The 22033-nt window shown below is 48.7% G+C and overlaps 1 protein-coding gene across 8 annotated transcripts in view; it reads left to right on the forward strand.

Moving 5' to 3' along the window:
• Window positions 1-22033, forward strand: part of LRRN2 (leucine rich repeat neuronal 2) — a 59750-nt gene that overhangs the window by 6778 nt on the left and 30939 nt on the right. For 3 of the 8 annotated variants that reach the window (XR_003043439.1, XR_001517866.2, XM_025040530.1), the window contains exon 3: window positions 20418-20562. The exons of 4 other annotated variants lie outside the window; for them this stretch is intronic. The gene's annotated coding sequence lies outside the window, so the exon portion shown is untranslated. Of the gene's footprint in view, window positions 1-20417; window positions 21143-22033 lie in introns of those variants that run through there. One more of the 8 variants, XR_001517865.2, reaches the window with a different exon arrangement.

Consider the following 22033-nt stretch of genomic DNA (forward strand, 5'->3'; position numbering starts at 1 on the left):
AGCTCGTTCCTTCACCACCCGGGTTCCTGGTGTCCCCTTTGTTCTCTCTGGACAGCAGAGTGGCCCTTTCTTAAGAGAATGAAAACACATTGTCTGGCGTTTTTGCCAGCTGATCTCTGTCTTGTGACACCTCTTGCTTTGAGAAGGTCTCGTTTCCAGCTTTCGGGTGGTTTCCGAGATCTTCATCCGCTAATCGATTGCCGTCCACCAGCCCCTCGGCCCACCGATGTCAGCCCCAGGTCTCTGCCCACCCCCTGAGCTCCATTCCTTCACCTGGTCTGCAGCTGGCTTCTCTTCTCCCTTCCTCTCACTGTCTGGGTTCCTGTTTGGTAGATTACTCCTAGAACATTCCCATCTGTTTCGTATACAGTGAACTGGAAACAATATCGTGCCCAAATGAGCTAGTCTGTCCCTTCCCTGGAAGAAGGCAGCCTGGGTCTTGAGACTTGGGGTTTGGCTCACTTCTTACCTGTAGGGAGAGCACCCTGGGGTGGAGTGGGGACCCTCAGTAGTACACTCACTGTCCCCGTCCCCAACCCGCTCCCAGCCAAGGAGCAGGAGCTGAGAGTCACATAGGCGACTGGTTCTGCTAGGCATCCTGACAAAGGAGGGCCCACCACCTCTACCCAGAGGCTCTGGGCACAAGCTCCGAGGCCTCTATCCTCCCAGCTTAAATCCAGAGGAACCGGAAGCAGTTAGAGCTGCGTTAGAGTCCACTTTCCTTAACCACACACCCTTGGGCATTTTACTTAACCTCTCAGAGCCTTAGTTTCCCCATCTATAAATTTGGATTAATAACACTCACTTCATTGGTTATTAATGGTAAGAGCTAACATTGCTGAGTGCTTACGATATGACAGAGCTTCACTGCATTTATCTCACTTAATCCACATAACGCTGTGAAATGGATATGCTGGTCCCGCATTTCGCAGCAGAGGAAGCTGAAGCTGGGAAACATTAAGTAATTTAATTTGCCCGAGGCCGCACGCAGCTGGCAAGTGTCAGAGCCAGAATTTAGCCCCAAATCTTTCTGACTCCAGAGCCCTTGTTCTCAGCCACTGCATTAAATGAGCTAATCTGTGTGAAGTGCCTGCTACAAAGTAGACGCTCAATAAATGCTAGGTCCTTTCCACCTCAATTTCCCCAGGGCCGCTCCTCCAAAGAATGGCTTTCCCCTACTGAATCACATTTCTAGGATCCCCTGGGACATGTGTTAGAGGTAGGAAGAGGAATGAGCCGCTGGTTTATACCAAGGAAAAAAATAAGGCTGAGAGAGGGTGAGTAATTTGCATAAAATTACAAAACATCTGGGCTGTGATTAATAATACATGGGACATCTTTCTCATAAGAGTTTTGTTATTCAGCCCCCACTGGGTCCCAGGCAATTGGCAGAGGTATAATACAGAGGTTATGTTGTATGAGAGGACAATGAGAAGCCACCATCTCCCTCAGGGCAAGTCAGAGTCTGTCTCACTTGCAAATTCCAGAGTTGATCACTAAGGGCTTGGAAAGACGCCAGCAAGAAGATTCTAAGACCTTCGCTGTTTGAATTTGGTACTGTTTTTAGAATTTGTTACAAATAATCTGGGGACTCCCCTAGATGGATCTAGGAAGGGGACAATGTTGAAGGTCAAGATATGGGAAGAAAAGATGGTATCTCAACTTTATGACGGTCAAGTCAGTGTGCCTTCTGCACCAGGTGTGGTGCCAAGGGATGGGGATGGGTAATGGGGAGCAAAGTAAAACAGGGTCATGGCCTCTGTGATCATTTGGTCGGATGGAAGAGATTATTCACATGCATGAATGGACACACACTCATACGCCCAGCTCCATCTGACCGTACCCGGAAGCACACCGAAAACGGATGTTTGCAGGGTAATCTGAGTGTATGTGTTCGTGGGGAATGGAAAGGAAGTTGCCGAGACAGGCGGGTTCCCTAAAACAGCCCTCGCTTATCCTTCTCTAGTGACCTCTTTTCTGGTGGACATAGAGACCCATCACTCTGCACGCCCCACTGGGACAGCCTAAACCTGTCGATAGGCAGGCCCCAGAGTTCCTGAGTTTCTTAAAAGGATCCCCCAGGGAAAAAAGGAAGTCATAGTACTTTAAAACTGATGGCAACTGAGAGTCCTCCAGTCATGTGGCTTTCAAACATTTATAAGTATCGATCTGTTTTTTCAAAACACATGTGCGGTAGGCAGAATAATGTCCCCCCGCCAAAGATGCCTGTGTCCTAGTCCCTGAAACCTGTGTGTCAGGTTACATGGCAAGAGGAGTTAAGGTTGCAGATGGAGTTAAGGTTGCTAATCAGCAGGCCTTAAAACGGATGGTCCTGGAATATCTGATAGACCCAGTGTAATCATGAGAGCCCTTTAAATATGGAGGAGGGGGCAGAAATCAGTGTCAGGGTGCTGCGATGTGAGAAAGACTCGACCTGTTGCTTTGAAGAGTGAAGGGGCCATGAGCCAAGGAATGCAGGTGGCCTCTAGAAGGTGGAAAAGGCAAGGAATCAGAATTTTCCCTAGAACCTCCACAAAGGAACGCAGACCTGCCAACACCTGGATTTTGGCCCAGTGAGACCCATTTTGCACTGTAAGATAATAAATCTCTGTTGTTTTAAGCCACTAAATTTGTGGTAATATGTTACAGCAGCAACAGGAAATTAATACAAGGCTGCCATGGTTGGAACAAAGCGGGTAGAACAGAACCCGCTTTGTTGACTTGGCCTCCTGCTGACACATGACCCCACAGGAATCGCTTCATAACTCTGAAGAGCCCAGTTTGAAATGCACCGTGTCAGAAACACATCCCAGTTATTTTCCAGATGATGAAACCGAGGTCCAGAGAGAAGTGGCTTTGTCAGAGGTCACACCGAGTTAGTGGAAGAGCTGAGACTCCAGTCCAGGGTCTGCTCCGTCTTGTCAGAAGTTCTGGATGCTTACACAGTCTTGCAGCCATTTTCAACGTGTGTGTGTGTGTGTGTGTGTGTGTGTGTGTGTGTGTGTGTGTGTGTGTGTGTTTTAATCTACAAGGGCCTGGGTACTACGCTAAGTGCTGGGTGGCAGTAAAGGGAGTTCCAGGCTCAGGAATATGGGAGCGTTGCTTGGGTGCCATCCTGCCCTCAGCCCCACACTGGGCCTCAGTTTCCTCCAAACACAGGCAACCAGCTCAGGAAGCTGAGGGCCCCTGGCTGGTCCCCAGGTGGGCTTTATCCTGGCCATTTCCTCTGGGGAGAGACACAGGTCTATGAAGGGAGGGGGCTGGGCCCATTGGCCCAGGCTGCACCTGTTTCCTGAAGCCTGTGCAGCATTTGTCACACCTAACAAGCTGCACATGGGCAGGACTGGGGCCTTAGGGACAGGAGAGAGAGGAGGTGGCAAAGCCCGTGGTCCGACCTGGAATCAGCACCCTGATAGTGCGTAGCGCATTATCTCCTCTCTTCCAGGCGTTTTGGCCTTCCCAGCTCTCCCCACAGCACACCTGAGCCACAGGCCGGCCCCCAGGGCTGCCAGCTCCTGGTGTCAGTCTCCATGGCAACCCCACATTTGCTGTTCTGGTCTCTAATGACTTATTGGCATGTGTGGTAATTTGCAGAGCTTGGCAGGCAGAGCTAAGGGAGCCATGGGATGGGGGAGGGGAGGCAATGAGAGGGACTTGGCAGTGGGGAGGAGGTTCAGTGTGTGGTGGAGACAGAGGCACACTTTTCTTCCTGCCCCACCCTTCTTTTTCTCTGCTGATTAATATTCGAAGTAAGGTTGCTGATTCAGGTTCAGAGCCTCTCCTCTCCGAGGAGCATCAGAAGGAGACAGATGGACAGACAGCTGTAGAGCACAGCTGCTCACCTGTCAGGCAGAGACAGGCAGGTGTGGGGGTGCTGACAGCAGTGTTCATCTGTGGCAGGTCAGACCACTTGTGTTTTCTACCACTCTCCTGCCTGCTCCCTGGGCCCTGAGAACCAGAAGTACCTCTTGGGCCCAGTAGTCGCTCTGCCTCATGGGAAGGGGAGCAAGGGTAGTGTATCCACAGGACAAGTCCTTTCAGCTTCGTGGCCCCTCGCATGCTCAGAGAACCAAGCCAAGCAGCAGGGAATGAAATGCCAGGTTGTGGAGGTAGTGGATGAGCCAGCCAAGCAATCAAAGCGGGAGAGATGAACAAGGGCCTGACTCTCCAGTTTCCTTCGGCAAAGCTCACCCAACTTCTAAACTACTTCCCAGAGCGAGGCGGCGGAAAGCCTCAGACGGTCTGTGTTGCTGCGGTCTCCCTGCACACTTCTCTGCCTCCCCCTTTCCTTCTGTCTCTCGATTGATTCCCTTCTGTTTATGCCGTCATAAGAGACAGCCTGACATGCTGAAGAGAGCACTGGCTTTAAAGCTGGAGACATCTGGGTTAGAACTCTATGGCCACTACTTACTAGCTCTATAACCTTGGACATGCCTCTTAATGCCCGTCTGTAAAATGGGGTTAATATACCCATCTCACAAGCTTGTGAAAATGAAACTAGCTTGTGCCTATAAAATGCTGGGCACGTGGTAGGCACCGATAAATATGAACAAAATTTCAAAGTAATCTTTTAATTATCTACTAAAATAAAGAGGAGCAATATGATCAATAATTTAAAAAATTCTGATGGGCTTGGTAGATTTTCTTTTTCAAATATTCAAGAATAGTCTTCATTTATTCAGTAAATATTTGTTATAAATTTATTGAGAGTCTACTGTGTACAAAGTACAGGGCCAGGTGCTGGGTCTTTCCTGGTATTTTATGATTAGGGTGAGATTAGGATGTCTGTGCATTCTCTAAGCATATAGCATCTGACAGGAGAGGGAAGGAGAGGAAGGCCAAGGAAGGCTAATAGCAGAGAGAGGGTGGCCCAAAGTCAACCACATAAATGGATCTTCCATGGATTTCTGAGAAGTGGCTGGCCCCAAGAGAAGATCTGCATTGTGAAGGCTCTGTCTGGGTCATGTGCAATGAGACACGCTGCCCGACTCCTCAGAAATGGTGAGTCTGTTTTTAGAACTGGAAAGTGGAAGAAGGAACCAGTGAGTGGTTGCTCTTTCACGTTCATAAGCTGCTGCTGAGAATGGGGCCACCAGTAACCACCCAGCCACGAGGCAGAAGAGGAGCAGAGGCACCTGCCCTCACCCGGTCATCTGAGCAGATCACAGCTCCTTCCTCTGGTGCTCAGAGGGAGGTGAGGGGAGCCAGAGGGAGCTGGGAAACTTGGCTCCCTTTCTGCCAACAGATGGACTTCTGCCTGTAGCAGGAGTCTGTTCTATCAGCCTCCCCACAAGCCTCCTGCAAGACAGTGTGCCAGGGATGTGCAACAGAATGTCAGAGATGGCTGGGACCCTGTGGAGTGTCTGGCCCACTGCTTCCCACCTTCTCATTCACATCACAGCACACGCACGCAGTGACAATAGCTCAGGGACTCTGACTGATCCAGGTGTGGAAAGGATTACGATCCCAGCACACCTGTGACCCATTTGTGGCTCCGTAACATTGGTTGGGAAGCTCTAGCTTAAAGAATTTCTCCAATCTATTTTTATTAATGAAAAACTGGCCACCCTGGGAGGAAAAAGGACATGCCCAAGGTCACAGAGCATGTTGATGTCTTCAAGACTAGATATAAATCTCCTAATGTCTGGCCCTGTGCTGTATCTATATCTATTACCTCTTCTCAAGACTCCTTCCACTTTCTTTCTTGACCTTTCACTCTGGAGAATGTACTTCAGGTGCAAGGGAATGTAATTTCTCTAAGAGATCATTATTCCTCAAGTCTTATAAAATCAGGCTGCATCTCCCTCTCCCCATGATCATCACCAGCCGCCCTCCTGGTTCAGTGAAGTCTTTGACATCTGTCCATAAGTATCTTCCCCTTTCTAAGTCCATCCACTGTCCCGGGTGAGATCAGTGACTACATGGGCAACTCATTGTACCCCCGGACTGTCGCTAGCTTCCGTACCTCAGCCACTCACTCCCAAGGTTACATCCTAGATCTTGTCATCACCTGAAAAATCACGTGGTAGAGATCTCTAGTTTCTGGTCACCACCTCCTGGTCTCCCAGGCTGCTGTCTGATGACTCCCACACAGCCAGTCTCTAACTCATTGGGACCTCTGACCCATCGGCACCTCTACTTTCTTGCCATTCATTACCTTCCTCTGTCTTCCTTCTCCGAGTCCAGATAGATTCCATGTTCTGTCATTTTAAGAGCTCTCCTGCCAATATTCTAAACTCTCTTGACCCTCTGTCTTTTTATTGCCTCGATTTGGCAAAGTCTCATTCTGGATTAATCACGCTACTGTTTCTTTCTGCCTTTATCCAGACAATTCAACCTGCTAGAAAAAGACAAAATGAGGAAAGATTGGTACCTCTAAAAGTTCACCATCATCAATCAGCTTTTTCTTCAGAAGTGACTGGCGTTCCTATCACATCCTTCTGGTTATCTCTCTTCTGACTCTACAATGACTGTTTCACACTTTCCTCCCCACACCTCCACCTCCACCCTCATTCTCAACTGAGGACCTCACCTCCTACTTCCCAGAGAAATAGAAGTCATCAGGCAGAACTCCCCCACCTCAGCCCCACCAGACCCGCACACACACCTGCCTCTGCGCCAGCCCTGCCCTCCGCTCCTGTTTCTGCAGAGGAGGCGTTTCCATTGCAGAGGCCAGTTCTTCCACCGCCTCCGTTCTAGATCCTGTCCTCTGGTCTCCAGAGCATCCTTCCCGCCCTGCTCAAGTTTCTCCCTTGAACAACAACAACAGAAACTCCCTCAAGCCTGGCTCCACCTTCTGCCACCACCTTGTGTCTTTTCTCCTTAAAAGCCAAATTTCTCGACAGCATTGGCCGTGCTAGCTCTCTCCATCGCTGCACCTCCCACCACTCCTGCCCCACTTCAGTCTGGCTTCGCCCCCATCACTCTGCTGAGACAGCTCTCCGTATTGCTCAACGCGGGGAACATTTTTTAGTTCTCAGAAGCATTTTTCCCTCCTTTCTGACACTTTCTTCTCCCTCGGCTTCTTTGACTCCATAGTCCTGACTTTTCTGGTTATTCCTAAGTCTTCTTTGCTGACTCAGCCTTCTCTTCTTGATCTTTAAACCTCGATGTTCCTTATGGTCTGGTTCAAGGTAGTCTCTTCTGACGGGATACTTGTCCCTAACCACCTCGTGAATAGATTCCATTATCAGCCATGTTCAGGGGATACCCAAATATACATCTGTAGCCTGTACCTCTTCATCCAAGTTCCATGTCCTTATATCCATATGCCTGGTTGACTACATTGGATGTCTCAAGAAACTTCAGTGACAGAGTTGTGATTCTCCTCCTGAATCTCCCACTGTCTTCTCCACCCCCCGCCTGATCCCCCTCCAATGTTGCCTGTTTTTGTGAATGGTACCACCTTACACCAGCTCTGTGTGCTGAGAGTTATTGTCAACTCTTTCCTTTACCCACTTATATCCACCAGGTCCTGTCTAATCTACTTCCAGAATAGCACCAGATTCATCCATTCTTCCCCATCTGTGCAGCCTCTACATTACTCCAGGCCACCCTCTCTCACCTCACCTCTTGCCTGGACCACTGGGATTACCTTCTAATTGGCATGCCCGCTCTATGGCTTGCACCTCCGGTCTAGTCTCCAAATAGCTGCTAGACTGACCTTTTAGGGATACAGTCTGATCTGGTCATATTCTCTCACACTTTCAAAACTCATCAGTGATTCCCAGTGCTCCTTAGGATGAGCAGTGGCTGATAACCCCTCGTAGGACCTGGCCCGTGCCTACCTCTCCAGGTCCACCGCCCCACCCCAACCCCCAGGCTCTGCACTCTGCACATTGCCTTCTAGTTTCCTGGCTGCTAAGGTCCTTTTGGCCTTCACACGTGCTGTTCCTTGGCCCTTCATCACTTTCCTACTCCGTGCTCCTCCTTACAGTTATCCTTCAGATCTCAGCCTTTCCTTAGAAAAGCTTCCCAGGGTACCTGCAGAATTTTATCAGACCCCTGTTAAACACTCTCAGAATGCCCTGTATGCTTCCTTCTTTGCCCTTTATGATATCTAATTATATAACTGTGTGTTTATTAGATCATCGTCTGTCTCTGCCACTAGACTGTGACTCCATGAGGGCGGAGACCCTGTCTGTTTTGTTCATCATCGTAGCAGTGGTGCCTAGCACAGATTAAGTGTTCAAAAATATTGGGAGAGTGAATTCATTAGTAAAAGGTTTTTAAATACAGAGGATCTTATGGGAAAAGCTGGAGGGAAAAGCTACCCTCCTGAATGTGGCGTGAGTAGACCAGACGACTGCTGCCTCGCCAGTGTTCTGCTACATAGAGAAATAGGGCTCCTGTTCCTGTCCCCCTTCTTTTCCTTCACTGTCCTTCCTCAGTTAAAGACTTTGCCCAGATTCAGAGGAGGTTCATTTTACGATCAGAGGTGTGGGCTCCTCTTCGCCAATAGTTCTTTCAGAAACAACAGCAATCATCTCTCACATCGGAACAGCTCTTTACAACCTACAAAGCTCTTTCACATACGTTATGGTGTTTGCTTTTTTAATGTTCTTAGGGCCACCCCTGCGAGGAAGCAGGGTGTGTGTTATGATCACTCGTTATCAATGGGGGAAAGTACAGCTCAGCTCAGACGGGTTAGCGGTTGTGCGCAGTCATGGGGGCTGGTCACCGAGATTTAGACTTTAGTGCTGGTGGCCCCACTTCCGTGCTGTCTGCACTGCCGCACGTACGTGCTTGTGGAAAAGAGGCTGCTGCGAGCTCTGGGTCATCCCCAGGAGTAGGAGGAGAAGTGGTATAAAAAACAAACAAAACCCCGCGTAGGGTCGGAGGAAGAAGGTGGGTCTGGAACGTGTCAGGCAGTTTGGTTTGCAGGAGATTCACCTTCTTTATAGTTAAGGCCAGGCCAGGATGGCTTTGCGGAACCCGCTGTGGGCCTCTAGCTTTTCTTAGATACTCACAGTCCCTCACTCAGTGCCAGGGACAGAGGGACTGATCGAGCCCTCTTTGGGGTCTCAGGAGCAGCGGCGCCCAGAGAATCCAGAGTACCAAACAAGGGTGGCTAGGCTGAAGGACAGTGGCTCCTCACCCACGTCCTGAGAAGTGACGTCAGAGCTTCTGGGGCATACACAGCCTCCCTGGCTTGGCTTCTGCCTACTTTGCCACCTCTTCCCCTGCACTCTCTGCCTCCCAAACGCCCAAGGAAACCAACTGCGTCTGCTTCCTCAGCCATCCAGATGGTCCCACATCTGAGCCGTGCTCGACTGTTCCTTCCGCCTGGGGCCCTCCACACCCTCCTCACCTGACCCACTCTTCCCATGCTCTCATACTCAGCTCTCGTGACATCTTTTCCAGAAAACCTCCTCCAAAGCCCAGAGGCCTCCTCCCACGTCCTGAGTACACTCAGCATGTTCCGTTAAAAATCTTTCTTTGCTGCGTCTTCCTCTTCTGCTGGATTGGAAGCCCCCTCAGGACGGAGACTGTGACTTATTTGTGTTGGAGCTCCCAGTGCCTGGGAGTGTTGTTACTATGTAGTAGTAATAACAACAACGACATATGATGACAGTGTACTATGTGCTAGATGCTGTTAAGTGCTTTGTATTAACTCACCAACCTCCCAAAGATAACCTTATGCTGTAGGTAACTATACCTTATTTTTTGAAGACTTTTTATTTAAAATAAATGTAGATTGACTAGAAGTGCAAAGAAACATGCTGGAAGTCCTGAGTCCCCTTCATCTAGCCTCCCCCACTATGAATGTTAACATCTTATATAACTGTAGTGCCATATCAAAACCAGGAAGTTGACATTGATGTGATTCATAGAGCTTTTTCGAATTTTACCAGTCATACGTGCATTGATTTGTGTGTGTGTGTGTGTGTGTGTGTGCGCAGTTTTGTGTAACCACCACGACAATCTAGATAACTGTACCATCACAAGGCTCCCTTGTGCTAATCTTTATAGCCACACACCCCCATCCTTAACCTGTGGCAGCCACCAATCTGTTCTCCATCTCTATAATTATGTTATATCACCAATGTTATATAAATGGCATCATACAGTCTATAATTTTTTTCTATTGGCTTTTTTTATCAACATAATTTCCTTGAGGTTCATCCAAGTTGTTGCCTGTTTTAATAGTCTTCGTTGCTGCGGAGTGTTCTGTGATAGGGATGTGCCACAGTCTTACCGTTCACCAGTGAAGAACATGTGCTTTAGTCCATTTTACAAGTGAAAAAACTAATTGGCCCAGGGTCACACAACTAGCAAGTGGCACTTAATAAATATTTAGTAATAGGCACCTAATAGTGTTTGTTGTACCGAGCTCAGTGGAATGAGGGCCCTGCATGTTCTTCTCTTAGCACCAAGCATAGTGTTTTACACAGAATAGGGACTCAATAAATGTTTGCCAGTAAGGATGTGGATGAAGTAGCTTCTATGTTTACACAGGTAGCAGTAATGTCCAACTTACCCCCGTGCCTAGACTTTCACAAGAGAGGAATACATCTCTCTCAATATCTTGCATAACTGCACCTTCAGGTTTACTTGGACTATCAGAAAAACAATTGGAGCAATAAAAATGATCACAGACAGGGCTGGCCTCGTATTGCCTAAAATGCCCAAAGCTAATGGTTCCAAATTAATATGTGCCAGATTTGTATGGTATCTTGTATCTATTTGCAGGTTGCTCATTTTAGCACAATGCAGAGAAGCTCTTCTAGCTCCTGCTTCCTGCCACCACTGCCCTCCCAGCTGATTGCAGGTCAGGCTATGCTGCTCCCAGGTCAGGCTGTGCTGGTGCGGTCTGCAGAAACAATGGGTTGGGTCTTGGACGTGCCCATCCTAAGCCGAAAAGTCCACCAAGGCATTTTTACATGTAGAAGAGGAGCCAGGTCATTGCCACTCGGCAGGGGCCTCGGGAGGTTTAATTAAAGAGGATTTGTGGAGCAATTGGAAGTCCTCAGCCTCAGGTGTGGAGAGCCAAGTGCAATTAAGTGATTGGAAAGGAACCACAAGTTGGATGGTCTTGATCCTGGGCATGGCGCCCAGGAGATGGGCTTGCTTAAGCACCTCTGCCATCCCTCTGTCTGGAGAGGTGAGGTGACAAGAGAGCCAACCTCAGTCTCCAGGGACATGTTGGAGATAAGGTCTTTAGGGTGGAACTTTCATAGAGGATGTTTAGAAACGTGTCTCATGGCCTCAAAGGGAATCTGTGGTTTTAGTCTAAATCAAGGCCTTCCCAAGGGCCACATGTCAGAGGGATAGATAAAAAGAGGGAGACCGTGGGCCGTGCCCTCAAGGAACCGCTAATGGCGTTGACCCACCTTTAAGCAATTAAGAGGTTGGAGGGGTCCTGAGGACGTGAGGCCCACACTGGAAGCTGAGGAATAGGCTAGAAATGGGGTTCTCTGCGGTGGCACCACATGACTCAGAGACTCAAGGAGCAGATGTTAGAGGAAAGCAAATGCGGATTTAGTATGAAGTTTATAAAGTGGTTTAAAACAAGACTTCAAAGGGATTTTGACCTTTCGGTAGGCCATCTGGGATTGTGTCCTCAGACCCCTGGGAATATGTGGTCACACTCTGTTGTCAGGAGCCCTTCAAAGGAAGAGCTGAAGAATTGTCTCCTTAGAGCAAATGGAACGATGGCTGGGGAGACCAAGCAGACTGTTGGGAGAATGGGCTAGTTAGGAAGCGGGGCCAGTGCTGGGGCAGGGGGCGTGACATGTCTGATTTAAGACCAGTGTTCTAAGGACTCAGGCAGAAGTGTGGTACTCTAGGGAACTGAATGGGGAGAAAAGATGACAGCATGAGATGGCCACTAGGGTAGAGCTGCCAAATATGACAAGAGACTGCATGAGGGCCTCGGGAGAGGCTGATCCCAGAGCGAAGGTGAGCACAGGGAAGCACAGAAACAGGGAGGCAGGGTTTTTAGCCATGCCGGATGGTTCTGTCAAGAGCTTCCAGAGACTGAAAGCTGAGAAAATGCTGCTGGATCAAGAAGAGCCGTGAGATTGAAAAGCAACTCACTGGGGTATAAGCAAACGGGGTTTAGAGAGAGTAACAGACAACGGCGGCATTTTTATTGTTTTTAAAGGTGGAGAGAGGCTAAGTAAAGAACTGATTTTCCTGAGGAGGTAGGAAGGGATGAAGCTGTTTTTTAAAAGGAAGAAAGCTTTCTTTAAGTCAGAGCAAAGAGAGAGAGAATGGGCAGCTGGGCGGAGGTGTGGGGAGGGAGGCACAGGGATGGAGGGCAAAGGAGGTCATGCCTGTCCATCCTATCAGCCCCATGCGGTCAGCAAAGTCATCTTTCCAGAGGTCAGGTGCAGATGGGAGATCAGTGAGAAGCAGAGTGAGCCAGGCAGCAGTGAGAGAGGGATGAAAGGGTTGCAGCAGAGAGGGCTGGGCGAGGCTGGAATCTTGAATCTATAATAGGGCTGGATCGTCGGCTTCCGTTTTCTTCTTCCCGCAGTGCTTTGTGGGGAGAGGAACAGTGGCGGGTGGGGAGAACTGCTTATTTTTTCATTGAGACTGGGGCAGCAATGACCTTAGTAACCTTTGCCTGGGCTCCGCAGAGACCCTCCCAGGCCAGCCTCTTCCTGTGAACCACCCAATGAGGAGGTCCGTTCGCCTGGTCTTGCTGTCTGGGGAGCTTTCCACTTTTCATACACATTTCTTCTCGGCCTGACTTATCAATGGAACCAGTTCTAAGAGACTCCCATTTGCCCTCCGCTGCTCTCCGTGCACTGTTTTCATTTTTCTCCCCTCCTCGATCTTGCAGCAGCAGCTTAATAACCTGTGAGAGGGTCAGGCTGGGAAGATGAATGTCAGCCAGTGGGGGACTGCATCCTGCCTCTCTGTTAGGGAGATGATGGAAGGCCGGGAGCAGAGAATGGTAATCCGAGGAAACACAAACAGACACAACAAGCAGCTTGCAAAGTAATCCAAACAGCACTTGCACTCATGCTTGGAGTGTGCTGTGATGACTTGAGTGCCACTGATTTGCTGGTCTAATTAGGTCTGACTTGGAGACACTGGTTGCATTTCCCAGAGTAGAGTAGGCAGCAAGGAGAAACCAGGATGAGTAAATAATGTTTGCTGGGGAGAAGCCAACAAGCGAATAATCCTCAAGTGCACACACAAACAGAATGGAGGGTCCAGGATGGTTGCCACTATTGGAAGACTTGACACTTCAGAGGAGTCCAGATACTGGCAGGTCACCCTACAACACAGCTTCCTCACATGCTGTGCATTGACTCCCTAACGGCCAGGTTAACCAGGGAGAAGCCCTGGGAAAATCCCATTTGGGTAGTGTCAGGGCAGTCATCCAGTCCCTAACACTACCTGCCCCTTGCTGATGTGCCCCAGGTCTGTGAGCTGATGCCTCCTTTGGCCCTTTGGCAGAGGAACTATGAAGACCCCCAGGGACTTCTGCCTCCCCTCCCCCACCCCAGAGTTAGTTGATGCTTCTTTCTCACCTTTGGCATCAGTTCATGGTGCAAACGAAGGATGGAGAGGAGGGCCCCTGAGGCCGAAAACATTATTAAATGGAAGGAATTTCCCAGAAGGCCTCTGGAAATGATCCATTTGAGGAAACATGGGTTTTAGCCTCTACTCTGTGTCCTGTATAATCTTGAGCTACTTGCCGAAGCTTTCTGGGCCTCCACGTCCCTGATGAAGCCATTTTTCCATCTCGGTCCCTAAAGGAGTTGTGTAAAACCAGTTTCTACTCATGAAACCAAGCTGTGCTTCAGCAGTGGTGTCCCCAGGTTCTCCAAGACTTATGACAGGGTTGGATGGTGTTTCTTGGTGTGCAGACAAGGGGTTGCGGCAAATTTAGAGCTATATGACTCGTGTTTAAGGCCCAGTTCCCAGCTACCTACCAGCTGTTTGACCTTGGAAAGATTATTCTTTATCTGAAGGTCAACTATTCATCTATAAAAGGGACCTATACCTGCCTAACACAAGGTATTTGTGAAAATCAAATAAGATAATGTGTGAGAAAGTTTTGCAATTTCTTCAACATTCGATCACTGTTAGAGGTTGAGAGGGAGAGGTAGCAGGAAATATGGAAAGATTGTGGGGCTTGAGTCATGCGGACCTGAGTTCAAAATCCAACTATTTGTAAGTCTGGCCTTGGACAAGTGGGTGAACATCTCTTAGTCTTGGTTTCATCATCCGTAAAGTGCACATAAGTAAGCCATGTCAGAGAATTACTGTGATGATCAGAGGACATGGCTTTCATAAGGGCCTGTATGGTGAATGCCCCCACATGTTGCTGCCTTCCCTTTCTTCATGCCCTGCTATCTAGCTCCCTCTCCCCATAGCTCAGCCTTCCCAGACCTTCAAACCAAGGATGGCTCGGAAGACATAATTTGTACACATTTTAGGCCTTATTCTCTGAGCTGAAGTTCAGCCTGTCCTGGCATTTATCTATGGAAATGCCGCCTGGCTACACCCTCCCCAGGGTCTCCTCTTCAGGCATGTGTCTTCCTTCGGTCTCGGGTTTCTTCTTTCTTCTAACACAGGTGCTTGCTGAGGAATGCACGACTGACCAAACCCAGTCCCCAGGCCCCATGGAGTCGTTAGGCCACTCCCTGGCACTCCACTTCCGCTGGGGACCAGCTTTCCCCAGCCTCTGCCGGCGGCTCTGTGATGTTTGCCCAGCCATCCTCGGGCAGGGCACCCAGGACAGGAGGACTTTTTGCTTGGAGTAATTCTCTTCCTGATGAGGGGGCCCGGTCCCTGTCCTGATGCTACTCGGCCCTTCAGTGCCCATGCCTGCTTCTGCTGCCTGGCAGTGCTTCCTCTGTGCCGCAGCCTGGCCAACCTCTAACCCTCACTGCTGACGGCATCTGGGAGCCTTTAACCACCAAGCTGCCGCTCATGGCTCCCAGCAGGGTGGCACTTGGGCCGTTTGACTGGGCAGACATCCAGGCGCTTGTGTGGGCTTGTCTGGTCTGTGACCACCCTTGGGGAGGAAGCGGGTGTTAACAGGGGAGGTTCCCAGACAGCATTCTAGACCAACTAAATAGATTCCAGGGTGGGCATCCAAAATTCTCCGTTTTAAATACGCTCCAGCGTGATTCTTATGCACACTAAAGTTTGGAAACCATTGGTGTGACTTTTTTCTTATTTTTATTGAGGTAAAACTCATACAGTAGTGAAGCACACAGATCCTAAGTGTGCAATTGGATGAATTTGTTCACGGGTGTACAAGGCCCCGCATGTTACCGCAGCCCGGATCAAGATGTTGAACCTTCCAGCTCCCGCTCCCTCACATACCCTCACCCTTAGCAACGCCTGAAGAGGTAGCCACTGTTCAGAACTCCAGCAATCTGGATTAGTTTTTCCTGTTTTTGAGTTTCGTATGACAGGAGTATTCGGCTTCTTTCATTTAACAGGATGTCAATGCTGCCTACTCTTAAAAGCCCTAACAACTATCTTCCATTCCCTGCTCTTGACCCTCTCCCTTAAGATAGGGAGGGAGGGAGGGAGGGAGGGAGGGAGGTAGATAGGAACAAATACAAGGAAAGAAAGAAATCAGGTCTTTCCAGGGCCTCTCCCTGCAGCGTCTTCCCTGCCCTCCTCCGGCTTGTGGACATCAGGGCTGGTCACTTTTTCTCAAGCATTCATGCTTCTAGAGGGTCAGGACCATTGCTGTGCTGCTGTGGGAGACCTGGGCCCATTCCCTTGCCAGTCTCTCTGTCATAGCTGCTGGGGACACTCATTTGTTATGTGTGGATTGCCAGGGAGTCCAAGCACATTCCAGATGAAATTGGCCAATTTAAGCTACAAATGAAAAGACAAATGAGTTGGAAATTGCACAGAACAAGCCTGCGCCTCATCAGCAGGTATCAGTCCTGACATGCTGAGCTGGGCAACCCAGTTAGGCCTTTCCGGCTGCTGTGGTCAGAAAGGCTTTTCCAGCAGCAGAGACACCACCTTCATCACACCCTGCCAGGCAGAGGAGCAGCCCCAGAGGCTTTGAGGGGAGGCTAGCGAGGGTGTGAAGGTATGTGCGTGTATAGGAGGGGACAGGCAAAGGACACAGAGCAGATACGGAAACCGGCAGTATAAGAGGATCAACCATCTACTATGTGTCAGGCCCTGTGTTAAGTGTGCAGACTGCAGAGACAGACAGGACCTGCCCTGAGGGGCTCCCAGCCCAGGGGAAGAAAAGAGAGAAAGTGAGATGATGGTGGTTCTGACAGGAAAGGCAAGGAGAGATGGAGGCACAGCTGTGAAAGGCGAAAGGAGCAGCTGGAAGGGAGAAGTGAGCATACATGGCTGGAAAGGAGGAGCCAGAGCCCTATCGAGACCAGGGATGTACTGGAGCAGCTGGTGCAAAGCAGGGAGGAAGAAACTGGGAGGAGGAGGAGGAGCCTGCTGGCCTCACCCCTGGACTGGGGAGGGGAAGCCATCCACGCAGCCTGGAAAGACTGCTCACAAATGGCTTTACAGACATCAGCTCATTGGTTCTTGGTGAAGTGTTGAGGAGTGGGGCTGACAGAAAGTGAGTTCGCCCGGCTAGTGAATAGGACGAACCAATGAGCAAAATATATTTCTGGTGGTTTATTCCCTGTTATATAAAAAGGAGTCAAAGACCCAGGAGTTCTCAATCACTGGGCCTCTAGCTTATCCATTTTCTGAGTTGAGGCAGTGGCAGAGGCAGGGAATACAAATTTATTTTCATGTAGATCCAAGCTAAATATAATTTTTATAATAATAATAATAGCAAACACTTATAAAGCACTTACCATGAGCCAGGCTGTTCCAAGCACTTAACATTTATTAATTCATTTGCATAATAAATATACCAGGGACAAAAAGTACTAATGCATTTCAAAGCCAAACACACATGACTTTTGAACTATCTATCTCCTTTTCCCACACACACTTTGAAAGTCGATTATGGACTGTTGACCACTGACGGAGCTCTGAGCCAGCACTCCCTTGCTTGAGTGACCGCGAAGCAGCAGTCCTGGGAGGCTGGATTTGGAAGCAGTTCCAGGAGCACTTGAATGATTCCAGATGCTAGTGGGCCAGACAGGCTCACCCTCTCCCTCCTCATCCTCTGAGCTGAAGTGCTGCAAGCCTGGCCCTTTGCTAGGTGCTCTGGGAGACGAGGCCCAGGAGACATCCTGAAGGATGTGGCTACTCGTTAGAGTGAGTGTGGCCCTCTCTCCAGGGACTGCTCTCTGCTCATTACCAGAGCCAGAATCCATGCATCGCACCATTGTGGATGCCACTAAGCCTGATTGTCACCAGGAAACTAGTTTCTATAGCGACAGAGGTACACTAGACCCTTGACATTCTCAAGGGACACATTATAGCCCTTCATGAATCCATAGATTAAAGACTACCATGTAATTTTCCCCATAAAATGCAATAAAGTATGACCGAGAAATGCGATGCTGGCTAATGAGGGCAAAGTCACCTAACTCCCAGCTCGCCAGGTGCTTTCCCCAAATCACTCTCACAGCACCTGCAAATCAAATGTGTGTGGGGAGAGGGGGTGGGGGGAGGTTGGTACAGGAAACCACTTTATGATAAACCCGAGAATGCCAAGTGTCTGCTGCTTTTCAAACGACAGGTAGCAAAGAGGGACTTTGACTAAACATGTTTCTCTCTGCTGCCACATTAAGACAAGGGAAAAGCAGGAAAAAGGTACAGGCCCTTGAGGGCAAGAGAGAGGAGCCCAGAGTGAATCAGTGATGTCTATACAGTTTGGGAAGTTGAGAAACTAACTGACTTGGCTTAAAAGAGAAAGTAAAACTTAGAAACATCCCCCTTCACCCCAAAGAAGGAACCAATGAGAAATGGACAGATTCCTGCCACAGAATCACAGGAGGCTCAGAAATTGGTGCCATCTGAAGACAGGATGTGGGGCAGGGCCCAAAGCAGGAGAGTGATACCCCAGAGTGGTTCTTCACCCCATTTCACCACAGAACTATCCCTACTTTACCCGAACAGCATCCTGGAGAGAACTTTATTCTCCAGGGAGACTGACCCCAAGAAGCGCTGGCTTAGGGACGTGGGTACAAGTATGGGTGGAGATGAGGCAATATATTGAAAAATGGGGATGTGCTGAAAGTTTGCAAGCCAAATAGGGGAGCTTCTTGCCCTTTTTTTCCTGTTGTCTCTAGGAATGCCAGTAGCTGGGCAAATGGTGACATTTGGGGGATATTCCACTGAAAACTCCCTTGGTGAGACGGACCAGTTAGCAAGCTCTGCACATGCACAGCACTTTTGGTCCATTTTTAAATGTCTCACTAGTGAATATGAGCCAACGGCCAAGGATTACTAGATTTTCGAGGAAAGCATCCAGTATAAAAAAACATAAGCCAAAATAAACAGAAAACAACTCGAAGAAAGCAAACATTATACAGTGAGTAAAAGAAAACATAAAAACTACTGCTGCCACCACGATTGATATCCTCAGAGAGATAAGAGAGGGTTTTATGCCCACAGAACAAGAACAAGGGGCCTTTTAAAAAAAATTGAGATATAATTCACACACCATAAAATCACCCTTTTAAAGTGTACAATTTAGTGGGTTTTTTATTATTATTATATCCACAAGGTTGTGCAACCATCACCACTATCTAATTCTAAAACATTTTCCTCATCCCAAAACAAAACCTCAGACCCATACCAGTCACTTCCCATTCCTTCCTCCTCCAGCCCCTGGCAACTACTAACCTGCTTTCTGCTTCCATGGATTTGCCTATTCTGGGCTTTTCATATGAACGGAATCATACAATATGTGGCCTTCATGTCTGGCTTCTTGCGCTTCGCATGATGTTGTCGAGATTCACCCATGTTGTCGCACGTCTCAGTACTTCCTTTTTATGGCTGGATAATGTTGCATTGTATGGCTATTTCACATTTTATTTGTCTATTTATCAAGTTGATGAACATTTGAGTGATTTTTGTTTTTTAAGGAAACTGCAAGAATAAGCTGTTAGAAATTGAGAGTATATTCTGTTTCTTCAAATGAAAATGAACACTTTCCAGATTGCAAGGATCCACTAGGTGCCCAGCACAATTAATGAAAAAAGACCCTCACAAAGACACATTTTGAAATTTTAAAATGTCAAGAAGAAAGTAATAGTCTACAAGTATCTAGAAAGAAAAAGAAGGCTTTAAGACAGCAGCAGACTTCTCAACAGAACCCTGAAAGCAAGTAGGTAATGGAAAATGCCCTCGAACATATGAGAGAAAGTTATTTTCAATCTGAAATTATATCTCCAGTCAGTCTACCAATTAATTATGGAGATCAAATAAAGACATTCTCAAACATGCAAATTTTCAAGAAACCTCGTTTTCAAAAGTAACTTAAGGATGTGCTCTACCAAAATAAGAAAGATAACATGCAGCTCAGGGAGAGAGACAAACAGTAAGAATATTTACTACCATAGAAAAAAGCCTGAAAGGATATGCACCAAAATAACAGTTGTTAGCATTAGGAGGTAGGAAAGGAAATTGTTTAAGTTTTCTCCACATGTTTTTCCATATTTTCTAACTTTTCAATAATAGTGCTGTATCATTCCTAAATTACAATATATTATGTGTCAGCAGATAGCCAGGGAGAGGACAGGACAGAGTTACAGAGGAAAGATGGAGCACTTCTAGGGCCTAACTCCTGTTATCCCACATGGCTGGTACCCATGACAGATCTCACAGCCCCTGGGGCCACATCAGACCAGCGAGTGTCTGTCTGTCTGCCCTGCTATGCTAACAGCTTCCTCAGAACATCCGGGTCTTGTTCATCGTGTATGTGCCCAGGGCCTGGCAGAGAGCAGGCTGGGAGTAAATGCATCAATGAATGTGTAGAGAGAAAGAGAAAGGGAGGAGGGAAAAAGTAGAAATCCCCACCAAATGTAGATAATAAACTGAATAAGACCTGGAGTAGGGATGCAATAAAGGTTTTGCTGACCTCCTGGTCGGGAAATCGGGTTGATTAGTGGCCAACAAAGTCAGCGGACCTTGGGCTGCTCTCAAGGTTCCCTGACCTGGGACAAATGGAGCCAGCTCCTGGAGTAAGTAATCCCAGGGACTAGCAGTCATATAGCCAAGTACTTTTATCTTGCAGATCAGTCAGAAGCCCAGAGCTGCCATGTGTGCCCTTGCACAAGTCATTTCCCTGCTCTGGGCCTGTTTCTTTCATTGAAAAATAAGGAAGCAAAATGAGGTTACGTACAGGTGCCTTCCAGCTCTGACCTTCTGAGAGTCCAGGACATCTCCTTGCTTAGGTGTGGAGGCTGCCCAAGGCATAGACCCCAAGTGCGGGTAGAGGGTGGGGGGAAGGTGTCACCTCCCTGCCAGCTCTTTCCATCTGTGGAGACAGCTTCTGAAACGAATACAGGTGCAGGACAGACTCAGGCCAGCTCTTTTTTTCCCAGGAGGCAGATGCTGACCTGGGACAAGTGTGGACCCAGCTGCCAACATCAGAATCACTTCCTTGGAAGCTAGTTCCACCTCCAGACCTGCGGATTGGGGACCAAAGAAGGGAGAAGCAGGATGGATATGTGCATATTAACGAGCGCTGTAGGTGATTCTTGGGCACACTCTGATCTGAGAAACATTGGATTAAGGGGGCTGGGATTTGGGATGGGAGGTTCAGTGCTCATAATCGAAATAGCTACCATTTATCCAGTACCTGCTCCACATGGGGCACTTTTTGACATCTCTAATCTTACAACAACCACCCTGCGAAGTAGGTATTATTACTCTAATTGTACAGAAGAGAAAACTGAGACCCAGAGCAATTAACTTGCCGACATCATACAGCTAACAGCTAACGAGACAAAGAGCTAAAATTTTAACTCGGGTCCTTGACTCGGGCTCCTTGCTTGGGGCCTGTAGCTGCTTCCTGCCTGCCTCAGTTTGGAGGTAACTAGCTGTACTGGGAGGAGTGGTTCATGTAAAGGTGGAGCAGCCGCTGGGAGGGGGAGCAGAGGCGTGAAGGGCCCACTGCCCATCTCTGCTTTTCCCTTGCCCTCTGCCTCAGGCATTCTTCAGGCTCAAAGGTGCTGTTTTGACTGGGCGGGAAGCCAGCTGCAACCTCTGTCTTCCTCCTTCCCAGTCTCCTATTGTCTCACTAATTAAAGATGCCTTGAATAATCTCCCCTGCTGTGTGCTGCTGGTGGCCCACTGACACCCTGCTGGGGAAGCTGCAGCCGCACCTGGTTCTCTGGCACCGAGGAGACACCTGGGCCCTGGCAGAGGCCAGCTGGGGAAGGGAGGCAAGAGTAGGAGAGAAAGGAAGTAGCCCTAGGGAAGGACAGGGAAGGCAGGGGTCACTGTTACGCCTAACAGCTGGAAGGAAGAAGGTCTAGAAGGTTCTAAAAAGTTCTAGACAGGCGCATTCTCGCCTATCCCCCACACCAGAGCCAAAATTGCCCGGTCCTCATTTTAAAGTTTTCTGAGCCCTCTCACCTGCTCCTGCACTTCCCTCGGGGTGTTTTTTTGTGGCATCTCACCTGAAAGCCCCCACCTCAGGACCTTTTCCCTGGCCGGTCTCTCTGCCTTACAGTGACCAACCACTTAGTTTGCCTGGGACTGAAGGGGTTTTGGGGACTCAGGAATGATGTGCTTAAGTTGGAAACGGGGACAAATTGGTCACGCTGCTCTGTTTCCTCATCATTCAGGTCTCAGTGCACATGTCCCCTCCTCAAAGAGGCCTTCCCTGAACAGCCAGAGTAAAACAGCACCAAGTCACTCTGTCCTGTCCCTGTTTAGTTCCTGAATTCATTTTCTATTGTTGCTGTAACAAATTACCATAAATTTAGCAGCTTGAAACAGCACACATTTGCTGTCTTGTAGCTTTGTGGGTCAGAAGTCCTTCTGGGTTGGCTTCTCTGATCCAGATTTCAAAAGGCCAAAATCAAGGTGTCAGCTCTGGAGGCTCTGGGGAGAATGTGCTTTCAAGCGCCTTCAGGTGGCTGGTGGAGTCCAGTTCCTGTGGGTGTAGGACTGAGGTCGCTGTTTCCTTGTTGCTGTCAGCTCCAGAGACCGC

This window comes from Pteropus alecto, unplaced genomic scaffold, assembly GCF_000325575.1.
Source record: "Pteropus alecto unplaced genomic scaffold, ASM32557v1 scaffold359, whole genome shotgun sequence".
NCBI classification, from domain to species: Eukaryota; Metazoa; Chordata; class Mammalia; order Chiroptera; family Pteropodidae; genus Pteropus; species Pteropus alecto.